The sequence below is a fragment of the Scyliorhinus torazame genome, chromosome 4 (assembly GCF_047496885.1).
Source record: "Scyliorhinus torazame isolate Kashiwa2021f chromosome 4, sScyTor2.1, whole genome shotgun sequence".
Lineage (NCBI taxonomy): Eukaryota > Metazoa > Chordata > Chondrichthyes > Carcharhiniformes > Scyliorhinidae > Scyliorhinus > Scyliorhinus torazame.
In genome coordinates, this window is record NC_092710.1 from 123286129 (window position 1) to 123309070 (window position 22942).

At 46.6% G+C, this 22942-nt stretch overlaps 1 protein-coding gene across 1 annotated transcript in view; it reads right to left on the reverse strand.

Moving 5' to 3' along the window:
• Positions 1 to 22942, reverse strand: part of LOC140411432 (uncharacterized) — a 232732-nt gene that overhangs the window by 19007 nt on the left and 190783 nt on the right. The gene's annotated exons all lie outside the window — the stretch shown is intronic.

Below are 22942 nucleotides of genomic sequence, written 5' to 3' on the forward strand. Positions count from 1 at the left end.
TGCATCATCACCTCACGGCTCTTAAATTCAATCCCTCTGTTAATGAACGCGAGCACACCATAGGCCTTCTTCACAGCTCTATCCACTTGAGTGGCAACTTTCAAAGATGTATGAACATAGACCCCAAGATCTCTCTGCTCCTCCACATTGCCAAGAACTCTACCGTTAACCCTGTATTCCGCATTCATATTTGTCCTTCCAAAATGGACAACCTCACACTTTTCAGGGTTAAACTCCATCTGCCACTTCTCAGCCCAGCTCTGTATCCTATCTATGTCTCTTTGCAGCCGACAACAGCCCTCCTTACTATCCACAACTCCACCAATCTTCGTATCGTCTGCAAATTTACTGACCCACCCTTCAACTCCCTCATCCAAGTCATTAATGAAAATCACAAACAGCAGAGGACCCAGAACTGATCCCTGCGGTACGCCACTGGTAACTGGGATCCAGGCTGAATATTTGCCATCCACCACCACTCTCTGACTTCTATCGGTTAGCCAGTTTGTTATCCAACTGGCCAAATTTCCCACTATCCCATGCCTCCTTACTTTCTGCATAAGCCTACCATGGGGAACTTTATCAAATGCCTTACTAAAATCCATGTACACTACATCCACTGCTTTACCTTCATCCACATGCTTGGTCACCTCCTCAAAGAATTCAATAAGATTTGTAACGCAAGACCTACCCCTCACAAATCCGTGCTGACTATCCCTAATCAAGCAGTGTCTTTCCAGATGCTCAGAAATCCTATCCTTCAGTACCCTTTCCATTACTTTGCCTACCACCGAAGTAAGACTAACTTACTTTAAGACTAACTAACTTACTAAACCCTAACAATTTTGCAGTCTGTAAACTGTGTGGAAAGGATACGTCACCCTCCAGGAGCAATTCCATTGGCAAACAGGGATCTTTTATATTAAAACAAACTTTATTCTTCACACAGAACCAACTGCATTAACGTAGAAAATAGTTTACAATTAACAGTTAACAATTCTTAACAATAAAATGAAACACTTCAACTTTTTTTGATTCAAAGAACAACAAAGAACAAAGAAATGTACAGCACAGGAACAGGCCCTTCGGCCCTCCAAGCCCGCGCCGACCATACTGCCCGACTAAACTACAATCTTCTACACTTCCTGGGTCCGTATCCTTCTATTCCCATCCTATTCATATATTTGTCAAGATGCCCCTTAAATGTCCCTATCGTCCCTGCCTCCACTACCTCCTCCGGTAGTGAGTTCCAGGCACCCACTACCCTCTGCGTAAAAAACTTGCCTCGTACATCTACTCTAAACTTTGCCCCTCTCACCTTAAACCTATGCCCCCTAGTAATTGACCCCTCTACCCTGGGGAAAAGCCTCTGACTATCCACTCTGTCTATGCCCCTCATAATTTTGTATACCTCTATCAGGTCGCCCCTCAACCTCCTTCGTTCCAGTGAGAACAAACCGAGTTTATTCAATCGCTCCTCATAGCTTATGCCCTCCATACCAGGCAACATTCTGGTAAATCTCTTCTGCACCCTCTCTAAAGCCTCCACATCCTTCTGGTAGTGTGGCGACCAGAATTGAACACTATACTCCAAGTGTGGCCTAACTAAGGTTCTATACAGCTGCAACATGACTTGCCAATTCTTATACTCAATGCCCCGGCCAATGAAGGCAAGCATGCCGTATGCCTTCTTGACTACCTTCTCCACCTGTGTAGCCCCTTTCAGTGATCTGTGGACCTGTACTCCTAGATCTCTTTGACTTTCAATACTCTTGAGGGTTCTACCATTCACCGTATATTCCCTACCTGCATTAGCCCTTCCAAAATGCATTACCTCACATTTGTCCAGGTTAAACTCCATCTGCCATCTCTCCGCCCAAGTCTCCAGACAATCTAAATCCTGCTGTATCCTCAGACAGTCCTCATCGCTATCCGCAATTCCACCAACCTTTGTGTCGTCTGCAAACTTACTAATCAGACCAGTTACATTTTCCTCCAAATCATTTATATATACTACAAAGAGCAAAGGTCCCAGCACTGATCCCTGTGGAACACCACTGGTCACAGCCCTCCAATTAGAAAAGCATCCCTCCATTGCTACCCTCTGCCTTCTATGGCCTAGCCAGTTCTGTATCCACCTTGCCAGTTCACCCCTGATCCCGTGTGACTCCACCTTTTGTACTAGTCTACCATGAGGGACCTTGTCAAAGGCCTTACTGAAGTCCATATAGACAACATCTACTGCCCTACCTGCATCAATCATCTTAGTGACCTCCTCGAAAAACTCTATCAAGTTAGTGAGACACGACCTCCCCTTCACAAAACCGTGCTGCCTCTCACTAATACGTCCATTTGCTTCCAAATGGGAGTAGATCCTGTCTCGAAGAATTCTCTCCAGTAATTTCCCTACCACTGAAGTAAGGCTCACCGGCCTGTAGTTCCCGGGATTATCCCTGCCACCCTTCTTATGATTCATTCATGGGATGTGGGCGATGCTGGCTGGGCCAGCCTTTATTGTCCACCCATGAGGGTGTTTAAGAGTCAACCATATGGGCAGCACGGTGGCACAGTGGTTAGCACTGCTACCTCGAGGCGCCGAGGTCCCAGGTTCGATCCTGGCTCTGGGTCACTCTCCGTGTGGAATTTGCCAATTCTCCCCGTTTGCGTGGGTTCGCCCCCACAATCCAAAGATGTGCAAGGTAGGTGGATTGGCCACGCTAAATTGCCCCTTAATCGGAAAAAATGAATTGGGTACACTAAAATAAAAAAATAAAAAAATTTTAAGAGTCACCCCATTGCTGTGGATCCGGAATCACATGAAGGCCAGACCAGGTAAGATTGACAGGTTTCCTTCCCTGAAGGACATTAGTGAACCAGATGGGGTTGTTACGACAATTGCCAATGATTTCATGGTCATGACGGGACTTTTAAGAACAGATGTTTTTTTCTTGATTTCAAATTTGACCATCTGCCAAAGTGGAATTTGAACCCGGGTCCCCATGAATGACTCTGGGTCTCTGGATTACTAGTCCAGCTACAATATGCCACTGCCTCCCAACTTATATCTTTCCCATCTCCAAGTAAGCAAAAGCAAAACCCATTACAGGTCAAAAAACACCGATAAATAGAGTTAGCAAAAACAGGGTTAGTTGTTGTACACTTGGATAGAGATTTATTAGAAAGTCTGCTTAGAGAGAGAGAAAGACAGACAGACAGAGTGAGAGAGAGAGTGAGAGAGAGAGAGAGAGCTCCCACTCAAGCTCATAGCATTTGGCAAAAAACTGCAGCTCAACATAAAAACTCCTAGCAGATGGCCAAACCCATAGCAAACTGCAAAACTACAGACAGACCTGGTTCCTCCAATTAAGTACATCTTTATCCCACTCAGATCCCCTGACCTGCTTACCTAAACTTCCAGAGAGACACGATATTGGAGGAGCTACTGGATGTAGACAGTATGGATAAAGGAAACTTTGGGGACATATACGGACGGCTTTTAGAAAGGGCTAGATCACCACTGGACGGAGGAGGAAGAGACCCAAGGAATCACTAGGAGGATACCCAGGGAGAGACCAACGAGGGGTCCAGAAGGCCCCCCACAAAGCCATAGCAGCATAATGAATGATGAATAATCCATCTATGGCAGAGGAAAGGGCCTAAGACGGGGCCCTGGAACAGTAGGAAGTGGGTTGAGGGGGAAGCAGGGCCGAGGTGGGGGGGGGGAGGCATGAGGAACAAGGCGGGGAGCGGCACGGTAGCACAGTGAATAGCACTGTTGCTTCACAGCGCCAGGGTCCCGGGTTCAATTCCCGCTTGGGGTCACTGTCTGTGCGGAGTCTGCATATTCTTCCTTGCCTCTGCGTGAAATTCCTCCGGGTGCTCCAGTTTCCTCCCACAAGTCTCAAAAGATGGGCTGTTAGGTGAATTCGCCATTATGAATTCTCCCTTTGTGTACCCAAACAGGCGCCGGAATGTGGCGACTAGTGGCTTTTCACAGTAACTTCATTGCTGTGTTAATGTAAACCTACTTGTGATACTAATAAAGATTTTTAGGAGGGGGGATGGAGAGTGGGTGCTAAAAAAGGAACATCATGTAAATTGTAAATAATAACCATTTCAAAAATCTACTGTACAGAGTACGAATGGCACCTTCAATAAAAATATTTATTTAATAAAACATTTCCCAAGCTGTCCATTAACACTGTTTAATTCCCAGTCTTTGTCCATTAACCCTGCACACAGTTCTCAATCTCTCTCCATTAACATTGTGCATAGTTCCCAAGCTCTGTCCATTAACACTGTGCACAGTTCCCAAGCTCTGTCCATTAACACTGTGTACAGTTCTCAGGCTCTGTCCATTAACACTGTGTACACTTCCCAAGCACGGTCCATTAACACTGTGCACAGTTCCCAAGCTCTGTCCATTAACACTGTGTACAGTTCTCAAGCTCTGTCCATTAACACTGTGTACAGTTCTCAGGCTCTGTCCATTAACACTGTGTACACTTCCCAAGCTCTGTCCATTAACACTGTGTACACTTCCCAAGCTCTGTCCATTAACACTGTGTACACTTCCCAAGCTCTGTCCATTAACACTGTGTAAGTTATCAAGCTCTGTCCATTAACACTGTGCACAGTTCCCAAGCTCTGTCCATTAACACTGTGTACAGTTCTCAAGCTCTGTCCATTAACATTGTGCATAGTTCTCAAGCTCTGTCCATTAACACAGTGCACAGTTCTCAGGCTCTGTCCATTAACACTGTGTACACTTCCCAAGCTCTGTCCATTAACACTGTGCACAGTTCCCAAGCTCTGTCCATTAACACTGTGTACAGTTCTCAAGCTCTGTCCATTAACACTGTGTACAGTTCTCAGGCTCTGTCCATTATCACTGCGTACACTTCCCAAGCTCTGTCCATTAACACTGTGTACACTTCCCAAGCTCTGTCCATTAACAATGTGTACACTTCCCAAGCTCTGTCCATTAACACTGTGTACAGTTCTCAAGCTCTGTCCATTAACACTGTGCACAGTTCCCAAGCTCTGTCCATTAACACTGTGTACAGTTCTCAAGCTCTGTCCATTAACACTGTGCACAGTTCCCAAGCTCTGTCCATTAACACTGTGCATAGTTCCCAAGCTCTGTCCATTAACATTGTGCATAGTTCCCAAGCTCTGGCCATTAACACTGTGCACAGTTCTCACACTCTGTCCATTAACACTGTGCACAGTTCTCAGGCTCTGTCCATTAACACTGTCCACAGTTCCCAAGCTCTGTACATTAACATTGTGCATAGTTCTCAAGCTCTGTCCATTAACACAGTGCACAGTTCTCAGGCTCTGTCCATTAACACTGTGCACAGTTATCAGGCTCTGTCCATTAACACAGTGCACAGTTCTCAAGCTCTGTCCATTAACACTGTGCACAGTTCTCACACTCTGTCCATTAACATTGTGCATAGTTCTCAATCTCTCTCCATTAACATTATTCATAGTTCCCAAGCTCTGTCCATTAACACTGTGCACAGTTCCCAAGCTCTGTCCATTAACACTGTGTACAGTTCTCAGGCTCTGTCCATTAACACTGTGTACACTTCCCAAGCACGGTCCATTAACACTGTGCACAGTTCCCAAGCTCGGTCCATTAACACTGTGTACAGTTCTCAAGCTCTGTCCATTAACACTGTGTACAGTTCTCAGGCTCTGTCCATTAACACTGTGTACACTTCCCAAGCTCTGCCCATTAACACTGTGTACACTTCCCAAGCTCTGTCCATTAACACTGTGTACACTTCCCAAGCTCTGTCCATTAACACTGTGTAAGTTATCAAGCTCTGTCCATTAACACTGTGCACAGTTCCCAAGCTCTGTCCATTAACACTGTGTACAGTTCTCAAGCTCTGTCCATTAACAATGTGCACAGTTCCCAAGCTCTGTCCATTAACACTGTGCATAGTTCCCAAGCTCTGTCCATTAACATTGTGCATAGTTCTCAAGCTCTGTCCATTAACACAGTGCACAGTTCTCAGGCTCTGTCCATTAACACTGTGTACACTTCCCAAGCTCTGTCCATTAACACTGTGCACAGTTCCCAAGCTCTGTCCATTAACACTGTGTACAGTTCTCAAGCTCTGTCCATTAACACTGTGTACAGTTCTCAGGCTCTGTCCATTAACACTGTGTACACTTCCCAAGCTCTGTCCATTAACACTGTGTACACTTCCCAAGCTCTGTCCATTAACACTGTGTACACTTCCCAAGCTCTGTCCATTAACACTGTGTACAGTTCTCAAGCTCTGTCCATTAACACTGTGCACAGTTCCCAAGCTCTGTCCATTAACACTGTGTACAGTTCTCAAGCTCTGTCCATTAACACTGTGCACAGTTCCCAATCTCTGTCCATTAACACTGTGCATAGTTCCCAAGCTCTGACCATTAACATTGTGCATAGTTCCCAAGCTCTGGCCATTAACACTGTGCACAGTTCTCAGGCTCTGTCCATTAACACTGTCCACAGTTCCCAAGCTCTGTACATTAACATTGTGCATAGTTCTCAAGCTCTGTCCATTAACACAGTGCACAGTTCTCAGGCTCTGTCCATTAACACTGTGCACAGTTATCAGGCTCTGTCCATTAACACAGTGCACAGTTCTCAAGCTCTGTCCATTAACACTGTGCACAGTTCTCACACTCTGTCCATTAACACTGTGCACAGTTCCCAAGCTCTGTCCATTAACACAGTGCACAGTTCTCAAGCTCTGTCCATTAACACTGTGCACAGTTCCCAAGCTCTGTCCATTAACACTGTGCACAGTTCTCAAGCTCTGTCCATTAACACTGTGCACAGTTCTCAAGCTCTGTCCATTAACACTGTGCACAGTTCCCAAGCTCTGTCCATTAACACAGTGCATTGTTCCCAAGCTCTGTCCATTAACACTGTGCACAGTTCCCAAGCTCGGTCCATTAACACAGTGCATAGTTCCCAAGCTCTGTCCATTAACACTGTGCACAGTTCTCAAGCTCTGTCCATTAACACTGTGTACAGTTCCCAAGCTCTGTCCATGAAGACAGTGCATAGTTTACAAGCTCTGTCCATTAACACTGTGCACAGTTCCCAAGCTCTGTCCATTAACACAGTGCATAGTTCCCAAGCTCTGTGCATTAACACTTTGCACAGTTCTCAAGCTCTGTCCATTAACACAGTGCATAGTTCCCAAGCTCTGTCCATTAACACAGTGCATAGTTCCCAAGCTCTGTCCATTAACCCTGCAGTTTCCAAGCTCTGTCCATTAACACAGTGCACAGTTCCAAAGCTCTGTCCATTCACACTGTGCATAGTTCCCAAGCTCTGTCCATTAACACAGTGCACAGTTCACAAGCTCTGTCCATTAACACAGTGCATAGTCCCCAAGCTCTGTCCATTAACCCTGCACAGTTCCCAAGCTCTGTCCATTAACACAGTGCACAGTTCCAAAGCTCTGTCCATTCACAATGTGCATAGTTCCCAAGCTCTGTCCATTAACACAGTGCATAGTTTCCAAGCTCTGTCCATTAACACTGCACAGTTCCCAAGCTCTGTCCATTAACACTGTACACAGTTCTCAGGCTCTGCCCATTAACACTGTGCATAGTTCCCAAGCTCTGTCCATTAACACTGTGCACAGTTCCCAAGCCCAGTCCATTAACACTGTGCATAGTTCCCAGGCTCTGTCCATTATCTCTGGGTAAAAAGGTTTTTCCTCAAATCCCCTCTGACCCTCCCGCCCCTCGTCATGAACTTGTGACCCCTCATATCTGACCCTTCAACTAAGATGAACAGCTATCCGCCCTGTCCGTGCCCCTCATAATTTTGTACATCTTGATCAGGTTGCCCCTCAGTCTTCTCTGCTCCAGTGAAAACAACCCAAGCCTGTCCAATCTCACTTCATGACTTAAACGTTCCATCCCAGGTAATATTCTGGTGAAATGTAGCAACACGGTGGCACAGTAGTGTGGTGGTATGTATTCGGGGTAATGTGGTACCTGTGAAGCCGAGATGCTATTGGCTGACGGTCCCGGGTCCTGGTTGGATCTGCCGACTTCTGGCTCCGCCCTGAAGGCGGAGTATAAGAGCTTAAGCTTCTCCCCGCAGCCTCATTCTGTTGCTGAGCTGCTGGGGACAAGTCTTGCTTAATAAAACCTAGATCGACTTCATCGCTTCTCGTCTCGCGTAAGTCATTGTGCGCTACAAGTAGTTAGCACTGCTGCCTCACAGCACTGTGAACCCGGGTTCGATGCCAGCCCAGAATCAATGTCCGTGTGGAGTTTGCACATTCTCCCCTTGTCTGCATGGGTCTCACCCCCACAGTCCAAAGATGTGCCTGGTAGATGGATTGACCATGTTAAATTTCCCCTTAATTGCGAAAAAAAGAATTGGTCACGTTAAATTTAAAAAAACCATTCTGTTGAAACACCTCTGCACCCGTTCCAGTACAATCACGTCCTTCCGATAATGAGGTGCCCAGACCTGCACACAGTACTCCAACTGTGCCTCACCAGTGTTCTATGTAACTCCAACAAGATGCCTTGCTGCAATCCATGTAAACCATGTCAACTGCATTACCCTCATCTGCACATTTAGTCACATGCTCAAGAAATTCAGTCAAATTTGTTAGGCATGACCTCCCTCTGACAAAGCCATGCTGACTATTCCTGATCAAACCTTGCCTCTCCAAGTGGAGATAGATTCTCTCCTTCAGAATTCCCCACTATTGACGTGAGACTCACTGTTCTGTAGTTCCCCGGCTTATCTCTACAACCTTTCTTAAATAGTGGCACCCCATTAGCTGTTCTCCAGTCTTCTGGCACCGCTCCCGTGACAGAGAAGGAGAAGTAAAAATTTGGATCAGGGCCCCTAAAATCTCCTCCCTCAACTCCCACAGCAACGTGCAACACAATTCGTCCAGACCTGGACCTCTGCCGATGAAGAGGCTGTGCTTTTCCCATGCTCTGACCATTAGAAATGTGCACTATTTCCAACCACTGTCCATTAATACAGTGCACAGTTCCTAGGCTCTGTCAATTAACACTGTGCACAGTTCTCTTGCTCTACCCATTAACACTGTGCACAGTTCTCAAGCTCCCCCCATTAACACTGTGCACAGTTCTCAGGCTCTGTCCATTAACACTGTGCACAGTTCTCAAACTCTGTCCATTAACACTGTGCACAGTTCTCAGGCTCTGTCCATTAACACTGTGCACAATTCTCAAGCTCTGCCCATTAACACTGTGTACAGTTCTCAGGCTCTGCCCATTAACACTGTGCACAGTTCTCAGGCTCTGCCCATTAATACTGTGCACAGTTCTCAAGCTCTGCCCATTAACACGGTGCACAGTCCTCAAGCTCCGCTCATTAACACAGTGCACAGTTCTCAGGCTCTGTCCATTAACACTGTGCACAGTTCTCAGGCTCTGTCCATTAACACTGTGCACAGTTCTCAAGCTCTGCCCATTAACACTGTGTACAGTTCTCACACTCTGTCCATTAACACTGTGCACAGTTCTCAGGCTCTGTCCATTAACACTGTCCACAGTTCCCAAGCTCTGTCCATTAACATTGTGCATAGTTCTCAAGCTCTGTCCATGAACACAGTGCACAGTTCTCAGGCTCTGTCCAGTAACTCTGTGCACAGTTCTCAGGCTCTGTCCATTAACACTGTGTACACTTCCCAAGCTCTGTCCATTAACACTGTGCACAGTTCACAAGCTCTGCCCATTAACACTGTGTACAGTTCTCAAGCTCTGTCCATTAACACTGTGTACAGCTCTCAGGCTCTGTCCATTAACACTGTGTACACTTCCCAAGCTCTGTCCATTAACACTGTGTACACTTCCCAAGCTCTGTCCATTAACACTGTGTACACTTCCCAAGCTCTGTCCATTAACACTGTGTACAGTTCTCAAGCTCTGTCCATTAACACTGTGCACAGTCCCCAAGCTCTGTCCATTAACACTGTGTACAGTTCTCAAGCTCTGTCCATTAACACTGTGCACAGTTCCCAAGCTCTGTCCATTAACACTGTGTACAGTTCTCAAGCTCTGTCCATTAACACTGTGTACAGCTCTCAGGCTCTGTCCATTAACACTGTGTACACTTCCCAAGCTCTGTCCATTAACACTGTGTACACTTCCCAAGCTCTGTCCATTAACACTGTGTACACTTCCCAAGCTCTGTCCATTAACACTGTGTACAGTTCTCAAGCTCTGTCCATTAACACTGTGCACAGTCCCCAAGCTCTGTCCATTAACACTGTGTACAGTTCTCAAGCTCTGTCCATTAACACTGTGCACAGTTCCCAAGCTCTGTCCATTAACACTGTGCATAGTTCCCATGCTCTGTCCATTAACATTGTGCAAAGTTCCCAAGCTCTGGCCATTAACACTGTGAACAGTTCTCACACTCTGTCCATTAACACTGTGCACAGTTCTCAGGCTCTGTCCATTAACACTGTACACAGTTCCCAAGCTCTGTCCATTAACATTGTGCATAGTTCTCAAGCTCTGTCCATTAACACAGTGCACAGTTCTCAGGCTCTGTCCATTAACACTGTGCACAGTTGTCAGGCTCTGTCCATTAACACAGTGCACAGTTCTCAAGTTCTGTCCATTAACACTGTGCACAGTTCTCACACTCTGTCCATTAACATTGTGCATAGTTCTCAAGCTCTGTCCATTAACACTGTGCACAGTTCTCAAGCTCTGTCCATTAACACTGTTCACAGTTCCCAAGCTCTGTCCATTAACACAGTGCATTGTTCCCAAGCTCTGTCCATTAACACTGTGCACAGTTCCCAAGCTCGGTCCATTAACACAGTGCATAGTTGCCAAGCTCTGTCCATTAACACTGTGCACAGTTCTCAGGCTCTGTCCATTAACACTGTGCACAGTAATCAGGCTCTGTCCATTAACACTGTCCACAGTTCCCAAGCTCTGTCCATTAACATTGTGCATAGTTCTCAAGCTCTGTCCATGAACACAGTGCACAGTTCTCAGGCTCTGTCCAGTAACTCTGTGCACAGTTCTCAGGCTCTGTCCATTAACACTGTGTACACTTCCCAAGCTCTGTCCATTAACACTGTGCACAGTTCACAAGCTCTGCCCATTAACACTGTGTACAGTTCTCAAGCTCTGTCCATTAACACTGTGTACAGCTCTCAGGCTCTGTCCATTAACACTGTGTACACTTCCCAAGCTCTGTCCATTAACACTGTGTACACTTCCCAAGCTCTGTCCATTAACACTGTGTACACTTCCCAAGCTCTGTCCATTAACACTGTGTACAGTTCTCAAGCTCTGTCCATTAACACTGTGCACAGTCCCCAAGCTCTGTCCATTAACACTGTGTACAGTTCTCAAGCTCTGTCCATTAACACTGTGCACAGTTCCCAAGCTCTGTCCATTAACACTGTGCATAGTTCCCATGCTCTGTCCATTAACATTGTGCAAAGTTCCCAAGCTCTGGCCATTAACACTGTGAACAGTTCTCACACTCTGTCCATTAACACTGTGCACAGTTCTCAGGCTCTGTCCATTAACACTGTACACAGTTCCCAAGCTCTGTCCATTAACATTGTGCATAGTTCTCAAGCTCTGTCCATTAACACAGTGCACAGTTCTCAGGCTCTGTCCATTAACACTGTGCACAGTTGTCAGGCTCTGTCCATTAACACAGTGCACAGTTCTCAAGTTCTGTCCATTAACACTGTGCACAGTTCTCACACTCTGTCCATTAACATTGTGCATAGTTCTCAAGCTCTGTCCATTAACACTGTGCACAGTTCTCAAGCTCTGTCCAGTAACACTGTTCACAGTTCCCAAGCTCTGTCCATTAACACAGTGCATTGTTCCCAAGCTCTGTCCATTAACACTGTGCACAGTTCCCAAGCTCGGTCCATTAACACAGTGCATAGTTGCCAAGCTCTGTCCATTAACACTGTGCACAGTTCTCAGGCTCTGTCCATTAACACTGTGCACAGTAATCAGGCTCTGTCCATTAACACTGTGCATAGTTATCAGGCTCTCTCCATTAACACTGTGCACAGTTCTCAAGCTCTGCCCATTAACACTGTGTACAGTTCTCACACTCTGTCCGTTAAGACTGTGCACAGTTCTCAGGCTCTGTCCATTAACACTGTCCACAGTTCCCAAGCTCTGTCCATTAACATTGTGCACAGTTCTCAAGCTCCGCCCATTAACACTGTGCACAGTTCTCAGGCTCTGTCCATTAACACTGTGCACAGATCTCAGGCTCTGTCCATTAACACTGTGCACAGTTCTCAGGCTCTGTCCATTAACACTGTGCACAGTTCTCAAGCTCTGCCCATTAACACTGTGTACAGTTCTCAGGCTCTGCCCATTAACACTGTGCACAGTTCTCAGGCTCTGCCCATTAATACTGTGCACAGTTCTCAAGCTCTGCCCATTAACACTGTGTCCACTTCCCAAGCTCTGTCCATTAACACTGTGTACAGTTCTCAAGCTCTGTCCATTAACACTGTGCACAGTTCGCAAGCTCTGTCCATTAACACTGTGTACAGTTCTCAAGCTCTGTCCATTAACACTGTGCACAGTTCCCAAGCTCTGTCCATTAACACTGTGCATAGTTCCCAAGCTCTGTCCATTAACATTCTGCACAGTTCCCAAGCTCTGGCCATTAACACTGTGAACAGTTCTCACACTCTGTCCATTAACACTGTGCACAGTTCTCAGGCTCTGTCCATTAACACTGTCCACAGTTCCCAAGCTCTGTCCATTAACATTGTGCATTATTCTCAAGCTCTGTCCATTAACACAGTGCACAGTTCTCAGGCTCTGTCCATTAACACTGTGCACAGTTGTCAGGCTCTGTCCATTAACACAGTGCACAGTTCTCAAGTTCTGTCCATTAACACTGTGCACAGTTCTCACACTCTGTACATTAACATAGTGCATAGTTCTCAAGCTCTGTCCATTAACACTGTGCACAGTTCTCAGGCTCTGTCCATTAACACTGTCCACAGTTCCCAAGCTCTGTCCATTAACATTGTGCACAGTTCTCAGGCTCTGCCCCTTAATACTGTGCACAGTTCTCAAGCTCTGCCCATTAACACTGTGCACAGTCCTCAAGCCTGCTCATTAACACAGTGCACAGTTCTCACACTCTGTCCATTAACATTGTGCATAGTTCTCAAGCTATGTCCATTAACACAGTGCATAGTTCCCAAGCTCTGTCCATTAACACAGTGCATAGTTCCCAAGCTCTGTGCATTAACACTTTGCTCAGTTCTCAAGCTCTGTCCATTAACACAGTGCATAGTTCCCAAGCTCTGTACATTAACACTGCACAGTTCTCAAGCTCTGTCCATTAACACAGTGCACAGTTCCAAAGCTCTGTCCATTCACACTGTGCATAGTTCCCAAGCTCTGTCCATTAACACAGTGCACAGTTCACAAGCTCTGTCCATTAACACAGTGCATAGTTCCCAAGCTCTGTCCATTAACACTGTGCACAGTTCTCAAGCTCTGTCCATTAACACTGTGCACAGTTCCCAAGCTCTGTCCATGAACACAGTGCATAGTTTCCAAGCTCTGTCCATTAACACTGTGCACAGTTCCCAAGCTCTGTCCATTAACACAGTGCATAGTTCCCAAGCTTTTCCCCAGGGTAGAGGGGTCAATTACTAGGGGGCATAGGTTTAAGGTGAGAGGGGCAAAGTTTAGAGTAGATGTACGAGGCAAGTTTTTTACGCAGAGGGTAGTGGGTGCCTGGAACTCACTACCGGAGGAGGTAGTGGAGGCAGGGACGATAGGGACATTTAAGGGGCATCTTGACAAATATATGAATAGGATGGGAATAGAAGGATACGGACCCAGGAAGTGTAGAAGATTGTAGTTTAGTCGGGCAGTATGGTCGGCACGGGCTTGGAGGGCCGAAGGGCCTGTTCCTGTGCTGTACATTTCTTTGTTCTTTGTTCTTTGTTCTTTGTGCATTAACACTTTGCACAGTTCTCAAGCTCTGTCCATTAACACAGTGCATAGTTCCCAAGCTCTGTCCATTAACACAGTGCATAGTTCCCAAGCTCTGTCCATTAACCCTGCACAGTTTCCAAGCTCTGTCCATTAACACAGTGCACAGTTCCAAAGCTCTGTCCATTCACACTGTGCATAGTTCCCAAGCTCTGTCCATTAACACTGTGCACAGTTCCCAAGCTCTGTCCATTAACACTGTGCACAGTTCCCAAGCCCAGTCCATTAACACTGTGCATAGTTCCCAGGCTCTGTCCATTATCTCTGGGTAAAAAGGTTTTTCCTCAAATCCCCTCTAACCCTCCCGCCCCTCGTCTTGAACTTGTGACCCCTCATATCTGACCCTTCAACTAAGACGAACAGCTATCCGCCCTGTCCGTGCCCCTCATAATTTTGTACATCTTGATCAGGTTGCCCCTCAGTCTTCTCTGCTCCAGTGAAAACAACCCAAGCCTGTCCAATCTCACTTCATGACTTAAACGTTCCATCCCAGGTAATATTCTGGTGAAATGTAGCAACACGGTGGCACAGTAGTGTGCTGGTATGTATTCTGGGTAATTTGGTACCTGTGAAGCCGAGATGCTATTGGCTGACGGTCCCGGGTCCTGGTTGGATCTGCCGACTTCTGGCTCCGCCCTGAAGGCGGAGTATAAGAGCTTAAGCTTCTCCCCGCAGCCTCATTCTGTTGCTGAGCTGCTGGGGACAAGTCTCGCTTAATAAAACCTAGATCGACTTCATCGCTTCTCGTCTCGCGTAAGTCATTGTGCGCTACAAGTAGTTAGCACTGCTGCCTCACAGCACTGTGAACCCGGGTTCGATGCCAGCCCAGAATCAATGTCCGTGTGGCGTTTGCACATTCTCCCCTTGTCTGCATGGGTCTCACCCCCACAGTCCAAAGATGTGCCTGGTAGATGGATTGACCATGTTAAATTTCCCCTTAATTGGGAAAAAAAGAATTGGTCACGTTAAATTTTAAAAAACCATTCTGTTGAAACACCTCTGCACCCGTTCCAGTACAATCACGTCCTTCCGATAATGAGGTGCCCAGGCCTGCACACAGTACTCCAACTGTGCCTCACCAGTGTTCTATGTAACTCCAACAAGATGCCTTGCTGCAATCCATGTAAACCATGTCAACTGCATTACCCTCATCTGCACATTTAGTCACATGCTCAAGAAATTCAGTCAAATTTGTTAGGCATGACCTCCCTCTGACAAAGCCATGCTGACTATTCCTGATCAAACCTTGCCTCTCCAAGTGGAGATAGATTCTCTCCTTCAGAATTCCCCACTATTGACGTGAGACTCACTGTTCTGAAGTTCCCCGGCTTATCTCTACAACCTTTCTTGAATAGTGGCACCACATTAGCTGTTCTCCAGTCTTCTGGCACCGCTCCCGTGACAGAGAAGGAGAAGTAAAAATTTGGATCAGGGCCCCTAAAATCTCCTCCCTCAACTCCCACAGCAACGTGCAACACAATTCGTCCAGACCTGGACCTCTGCCGATGAAGAGGCTGTGCTTTTCCCATGCTCTGACCATTAGAAATGTGCACTATTTCCAACCACTGTCCATTAATACAGTGCACAGTTCCTAGGCTCTGTCATTTAACACTGTGCACAGTTCTCAGGCTCTGCCCATTAACACTGTGCACAGTTCTCAAGCTTCGCCCATTAACACTGTGCACAGTTCTCAGGCTCTGTCCATTAACACTGTGCACAGTTCTCAGGCTCTGTCCATTAACACTGTGCACAGTTCTCAGGCTCTGTCCATTAACACTGTGCACAATTCTCAAGCTCTGCCCATTAACACTGTGTACAGTTCTCAGGCTCTGCCCATTAACACTGTGCACAGTTCTCAGGCTCTGCCCATTAATACTGTGCACAGATCTCAAGCTCTGCCCATTAACACGGTGCACAGTCCTCAAGCTCCGCTCATTAACACAGTGCACAGTTCTCAGGCTCTGTCCATTAACACTGTGCACAGTTCTCAGGCTCTGTCCATTAACACTGTGCACAGTTCTCAAGCTCTGCCCATTAACACTGTGTACAGTTCTCACACTCTGTCCAGTAACACTGTGCACAGTTCTCAGGCTCTGTCCATTAACACTGTCCACAGTTCCCAAGCTCTGTCCATTAACATTGTGCATAGTTCTCAAGCTCTGTCCATGAACACAGTGCACAGTTCTCAGGCTCTGTCCAGTAACTCTGTGCACAGTTCTCAGGCTCTGTCCATTAACACTGTGTACACTTCCCAAGCTCTGTCCATTAACACTGTGCACAGTTCACAAGCTCTGCCCATTAACACTGTGTACAGTTCTCAAGCTCTGTCCATTAACACTGTGTACAACTCTCAGGCTCTGTCCATTAACACTGTGTACACTTCCCAAGCTCTGTCCATTAACACTGTGTACACTTCCCAAGCTCTGTCCATTAACACTGTGTACACTTCCCAAGCTCTGTCCATTGACACTGTGTACAGTTCTCAAGCTCTGTCCATTAACACTGTGCACAGTTCCCAAGCTCTGTCCATTAACACTGTGTACAGTTCTCAAGCTCTGTCCATTAACACTGTGCACAGTTCCCAAGCTCTGTCCATTAACACTGTGCATAGTTCCCAAGCTCTGTCCATTAACATTGTGCACAGTTCCCAAGCTCTGGCCATTAACACTGTGAACAGTTCTCACACTCTGTCCATTAACACTGTGCACAGTTCTCAGGCTCTGTCCATTAACACTGTACAAAGTTCTCAAGCTCTGTCCATTAACACTGTGTACAGTTCTCAAGCTCTGTCCATTAACATTGTGCATAGTTCCCAAGCTCTGTCCATTAACACAGTGCACAGTTCTCAGGCTCTGTCCATTAACACTGTGAACAGTTGTCAGGCTCTGTCCATTAACACAGTGCACAGTTCTCAAGTTCTGTCCATTAACACTGTGCACAGTTCTCACACTCTGTCCATTAACATTGTGCACAGTTCTCAGGCACTGTCCATTAACACTGTCCACAGTTCCCAAGCTCTGTCCATTAACATTGTGCACAGTTCTCAAGCTCCGCCCATTAACACTGTGCACAGTTCTCAGGCTCTGTCCATTAACACTGTGCACAGATCTCAGGCTCTGTCCATTAACACTGTGCACAGTTCTCAGGCTCTGTCCATTAACACTGTGCACAGTTCTAAAGCTCTGCACATTAACACTGTGTACAGTTCTCAGGGTCTGCCCATTAACACTGTGCACAGTTCTCAGGCTCTGCCCATTAATACTGTGCACAGTTCTCAAGCTCTGCCCATTAACACTGTGTACACTTCCCAAGCTCTGTCCATTAACACTGTGTACAGTTCTCAAGCTCTGTCCATTAACACTGTGCACAGTTCGCAAGCTCTGTCCATTAACACTGTGTACAGTTCTCAAGCTCTGTCCATTAACACTGTGCACAGTTCCCAAGCTCTGTCCATTAACACTGTGCATAGTTCCCAAGCTCTGTCCATTAACATTCTGCACAGTTCCCAAGCTCTGGCCATTAACACTGTGAACAGTTCTCACACTCTGTCCATTAACACTGTGCACAGTTCTCAGGCTCTGTCCATTAACACTGTCCACAGTTCCCAAGCTCTGTCCATTAACATTGCGTATAGTTCTCAAGCTCTGTCCATTAACACAGTGCACAGTTCTCAGGCTCTGTCCATTAACACTGTGCACAGTTGTCAGGCTCTGTCCATTAACACAGTGCACAGTTCTCAAGTTCTGTCCATTAACACTGTGCACAGTTCTCACACTCTGTACATTAACATAGTGCATAGTTCTCAAGCTCTGTCCATTAACACTGTGCACAGTTCTCAGGCTCTGTCCATTAACACTGTCCACAGTTCCCAAGCTCTGTCCATTAACATTGTGCACAGTTCTCAAGCTCCGCCCATTAACACTGTGCACAGTTCTCAGGCTCTGTCCATTAACACTGTGCACAGGTATCAGGCTCTGTCCATTAACACTGTGCACAGTTCTCAGGCTCTGTCCATTAACACTGTGCACAGTTCTCAAGCTCTGCCCATTAACACTGTGTACAGTTCTCAGGCTCTGCCCATTAACACTGTGCACAGTTCTCAGGCTCTGCCCATTAATACTGTGCACAGTTCTCAAGCTCTGCCCATTAACACTGTGTACAGTTCTCACACTCTGTCCATTAACACTGTGCACAGTTCTCAGGCTCTGTCCATTAACACTGTCCACAGTTCCCAAGCTCTGTCCATTAACATTGTGCATAGTTCTCAAGCTCTGTCCATGAACACAGTGCACAGTTCTAAGGCTCTGTCCATTAACACTGTGCACAGTTCTCAGGCTCTGTCCATTATCACTGTGTACACTTCCCAAGCTCTGTCCATTAACACTGTGCACAGTTCACAAGCTCTGCCCATTAACACTGTGTACAGTTCTCAAGCTCTGTCCATTAACACTGTGTACAGCTCTCAGGCTCTGTCCATTAACACTGTGTACACTTCCCAAGCTCTGTCCATTAACACTGTGTACACTTCCCAAGCTCTGTCCATTAACACTGTGTACACTTCCCAAGCTCTGTCCATTAACACTGTGTACACTTCCCAAGCTCTGTCCATTAACACTGTGTACACTTCCCAAGCTCTGTCCATTAACACTGTTCACAGTTCCCAAGCTCTGTCCATTAACACAGTGCATTGTTCCCAAGCTCTGTCCATTAACACTGTGCACAGTTCCCAAGTTCGGTCCATTAACACAGTGCATAGTTCCCAAGCTCTGTCCATTAACACTGTGCACAGTTCTCAGGCTCTGTCCATTAACACTGTGCACAGTAATCAGACTCTGTCCATTAGCACTGTGCACAGTTCTCAGGCTCTGTCTATTAACACTGTGCACAGTTCTCAGCCTCTGTCCATTAATATTGTGCACATTTCTCAGGCTCTGTCCATTAACACTGTGCACAGTTCTCAAGCTCTGCCCATTAACACTGTGTACAGTTCTCACACTCTGTCCATTAACACTGTGCACAGTTCTCAGGCTCTGTCCATTAACACTGTCCACAGTTCCCAAGCTCTGTCCATTAACATTGTGCATAGTTCTCAAGCTCTGTCCAAGAACACAGTGCACAGTTATCAGGCTCTGTCCATTAACACTGTGACAGTTCTCAGGCTCTGTCCACTAACACTGTGTACACTTCCCAAGCTCTGTCCATTAACACTGTACACAGTTCACAAGCTCTGCCCATTAACACTGTGTACAGTTCTCAACCTCTGTCCATTAACACTGTGTACACCTCTCAGGCTCTGTCCATTAACACTGTGTACACTTCCCAAGCTCTGTCCATTAACACGGTGTACACTTCCCAAGCTCTGTCCATTAACACTGTGTACACTTCCCAAGCTCTGTCCATTAACACTGTGTACACTTCCCAAGCTCTGTCCATTAACACTGTGTACACTTCCCAAGCTCTGTCCATTAACACTTTTCACAGTTCCCAAGCTCTGTCCATTAACACAGTGCATTGTTCCCAAGCTCTGTCCATTAACACTGTGCACAGTTCCCAAGTTCGGTCCATTAACACAGTGCATAGTTCCCAAGCTCTGTCCATTAACACTGTGCACAGTTCTCAGGCTCTGTCCATTAACATTGTGCACAGTAATCAGACTCTGTCCATTAGCACTGTGCACAGTTCTCAGGCTCTGTCCATTAACACTGTGCACAGTTCTCAAGCTCTGCCCATTCACACTGTGTACTGTTCTCAGGCTCTGCCCATTAACACTGTGCACAGTTCTCAGGCTCTGCCCCTTAATACTGTGCACAGTTCTCAAGCTCTGCCCATTAACACTGTGCACAGTCCTCAAGCCTGCTCATTAACACAGTGCACAGTTCTCACACTCTGTCCATTAACATTGTGCATAGTTCTCAAGCTATGTCCATTAACACAGTGCATAGTTCCCAAGCTCTGTCCATTAACACAGTGCATAGTTCCCAAGCTCTGTGCATTAACACTTTGCTCAGTTCTCAAGCTCTGTCCATTAACACAGTGCATAGTTCCCAAGCTCTGTACATTAACACTGCACAGTTCTCAAGCTCTGTCCATTAACACAGTGCACAGTTCCAAAGCTCTGTCCATTCACACTGTGCATAGTTCCCAAGCTCTGTCCATTAACACAGTGCACAGTTCACAAGCTCTGTCCATTAACACAGTGCATAGTTCCCAAGCTCTGTCCATTAACACTGTGCACAGTTCTCAAGCTCTGTCCATTAACACTGTGCACAGTTCCCAAGCTCTGTCCATGAACACAGTGCATAGTTTCCAAGCTCTGTCCATTAACACTGTGCACAGTTCCCAAGCTCTGTCCATTAACACAGTGCATAGTTCCCAAGCTCTGTGCATTAACACTTTGCACAGTTCTCAAGCTCTGTCCATTAACACAGTGCATAGTTCCCAAGCTCTGTCCATTAACACAGTGCATAGTTCCCAAGCTCTGTCCATTAACCCTGCACAGTTTCCAAGCTCTGTCCATTAACACAGTGCACAGTTCCAAAGCTCTGTCCATTCACACTGTGCATAGTTCCCAAGCTCTGTCCATTAACACTGTGCACAGTTCCCAAGCTCTGTCCATTAACACTGTGCACAGTTCCCAAGCCCAGTCCATTAACACTGTGCATAGTTCCCAGGCTCTGTCCATTATCTCTGGGTAAAAAGGTTTTTCCTCAAATCCCCTCTAACCCTCCCGCCCCTCGTCTTGAACTTGTGACCCCTCATATCTGACCCTTCAACTAAGACGAACAGCTATCCGCCCTGTCCGTGCCCCTCATAATTTTGTACATCTTGATCAGGTTGCCCCTCAGTCTTCTCTGCTCCAGTGAAAACAACCCAAGCCTGTCCAATCTCACTTCATGACTTAAACGTTCCATCCCAGGTAATATTCTGGTGAAATGTAGCAACACGGTGGCACAGTAGTGTGCTGGTATGTATTCTGGGTAATTTGGTACCTGTGAAGCCGAGATGCTATTGGCTGACGGTCCCGGGTCCTGGATGGATCTGCCGACTTCTGGCTCCGCCCTGAAGGCGGAGTATAAGAGCTTAAGCTTCTCCCCGCAGCCTCATTCTGTTGCTGAGCTGCTGGGGACAAGTCTCGCTTAATAAAACCTAGATCGACTTCATCGCTTCTCGTCTCGCGTAAGTCATTGTGCGCTACAAGTAGTTAGCACTGCTGCCTCACAGCACTGTGAACCCGGGTTCGATGCCAGCCCAGAATCAATGTCCGTGTGGCGTTTGCACATTCTCCCCTTGTCTGCATGGGTCTCACCCCCACAGTCCAAAGATGTGCCTGGTAGATGGATTGACCATGTTAAATTTCCCCTTAATTGGGAAAAAAAGAATTGGTCACGTTAAATTTTAAAAAACCATTCTGTTGAAACACCTCTGCACCCGTTCCAGTACAATCACGTCCTTCCGATAATGAGGTGCCCAGACCTGCACACAGTACTCCAACTGTGCCTCACCAGTGTTCTATGTAACTCCAACAAGATGCCTTGCTGCAATCCATGTAAACCATGTCAACTGCATTACCCTCATCTGCACATTTAGTCACATGCTCAAGAAATTCAGTCAAATTTGTTAGGCATGACCTCCCTCTGACAAAGCCATGCTGACTATTCCTGATCAAACCTTGCCTCTCCAAGTGGAGATAGATTCTCTCCTTCAGAATTCCCCACTATTGACGTGAGACTCACTGTTCTGAAGTTCCCCGGCTTATCTCTACAACCTTTCTTGAATAGTGGCACCACATTAGCTGTTCTCCAGTCTTCTGGCACCGCTCCCGTGACAGAGAAGGAGAAGTAAAAATTTGGATCAGGGCCCCTAAAATCTCCTCCCTCAACTCCCACAGCAACGTGCAACACAATTCGTCCAGACCTGGACCTCTGCCGATGAAGAGGCTGTGCTTTTCCCATGCTCTGACCATTAGAAATGTGCACTATTTCCAACCACTGTCCATTAATACAGTGCACAGTTCCTAGGCTCTGTCATTTAACACTGTGCACAGTTCTCAGGCTCTGCCCATTAACACTGTGCACAGTTCTCAAGCTTCGCCCATTAACACTGTGCACAGTTCTCAGGCTCTGTCCATTAACACTGTGCACAGTTCTCAGGCTCTGTCCATTAACACTGTGCACAGTTCTCAGGCTCTGTCCATTAACACTGTGCACAATTCTCAAGCTCTGCCCATTAACACTGTGTACAGTTCTCAGGCTCTGCCCATTAACACTGTGCACAGTTCTCAGGCTCTGCCCATTAATACTGTGCACAGATCTCAAGCTCTGCCCATTAACACGGTGCACAGTCCTCAAGCTCCGCTCATTAACACAGTGCACAGTTCTCAGGCTCTGTCCATTAACACTGTGCACAGTTCTCAGGCTCTGTCCATTAACACTGTGCACAGTTCTCAAGCTCTGCCCATTAACACTGTGTACAGTTCTCACACTCTGTCCAGTAACACTGTGCACAGTTCTCAGGCTCTGTCCATTAACACTGTCCACAGTTCCCAAGCTCTGTCCATTAACATTGTGCATAGTTCTCAAGCTCTGTCCATGAACACAGTGCACAGTTCTCAGGCTCTGTCCAGTAACTCTGTGCACAGTTCTCAGGCTCTGTCCATTAACACTGTGTACACTTCCCAAGCTCTGTCCATTAACACTGTGCACAGTTCACAAGCTCTGCCCATTAACACTGTGTACAGTTCTCAAGCTCTGTCCATTAACACTGTGTACAACTCTCAGGCTCTGTCCATTAACACTGTGTACACTTCCCAAGCTCTGTCCATTAACACTGTGTACACTTCCCAAGCTCTGTCCATTAACACTGTGTACACTTCCCAAGCTCTGTCCATTGACACTGTGTA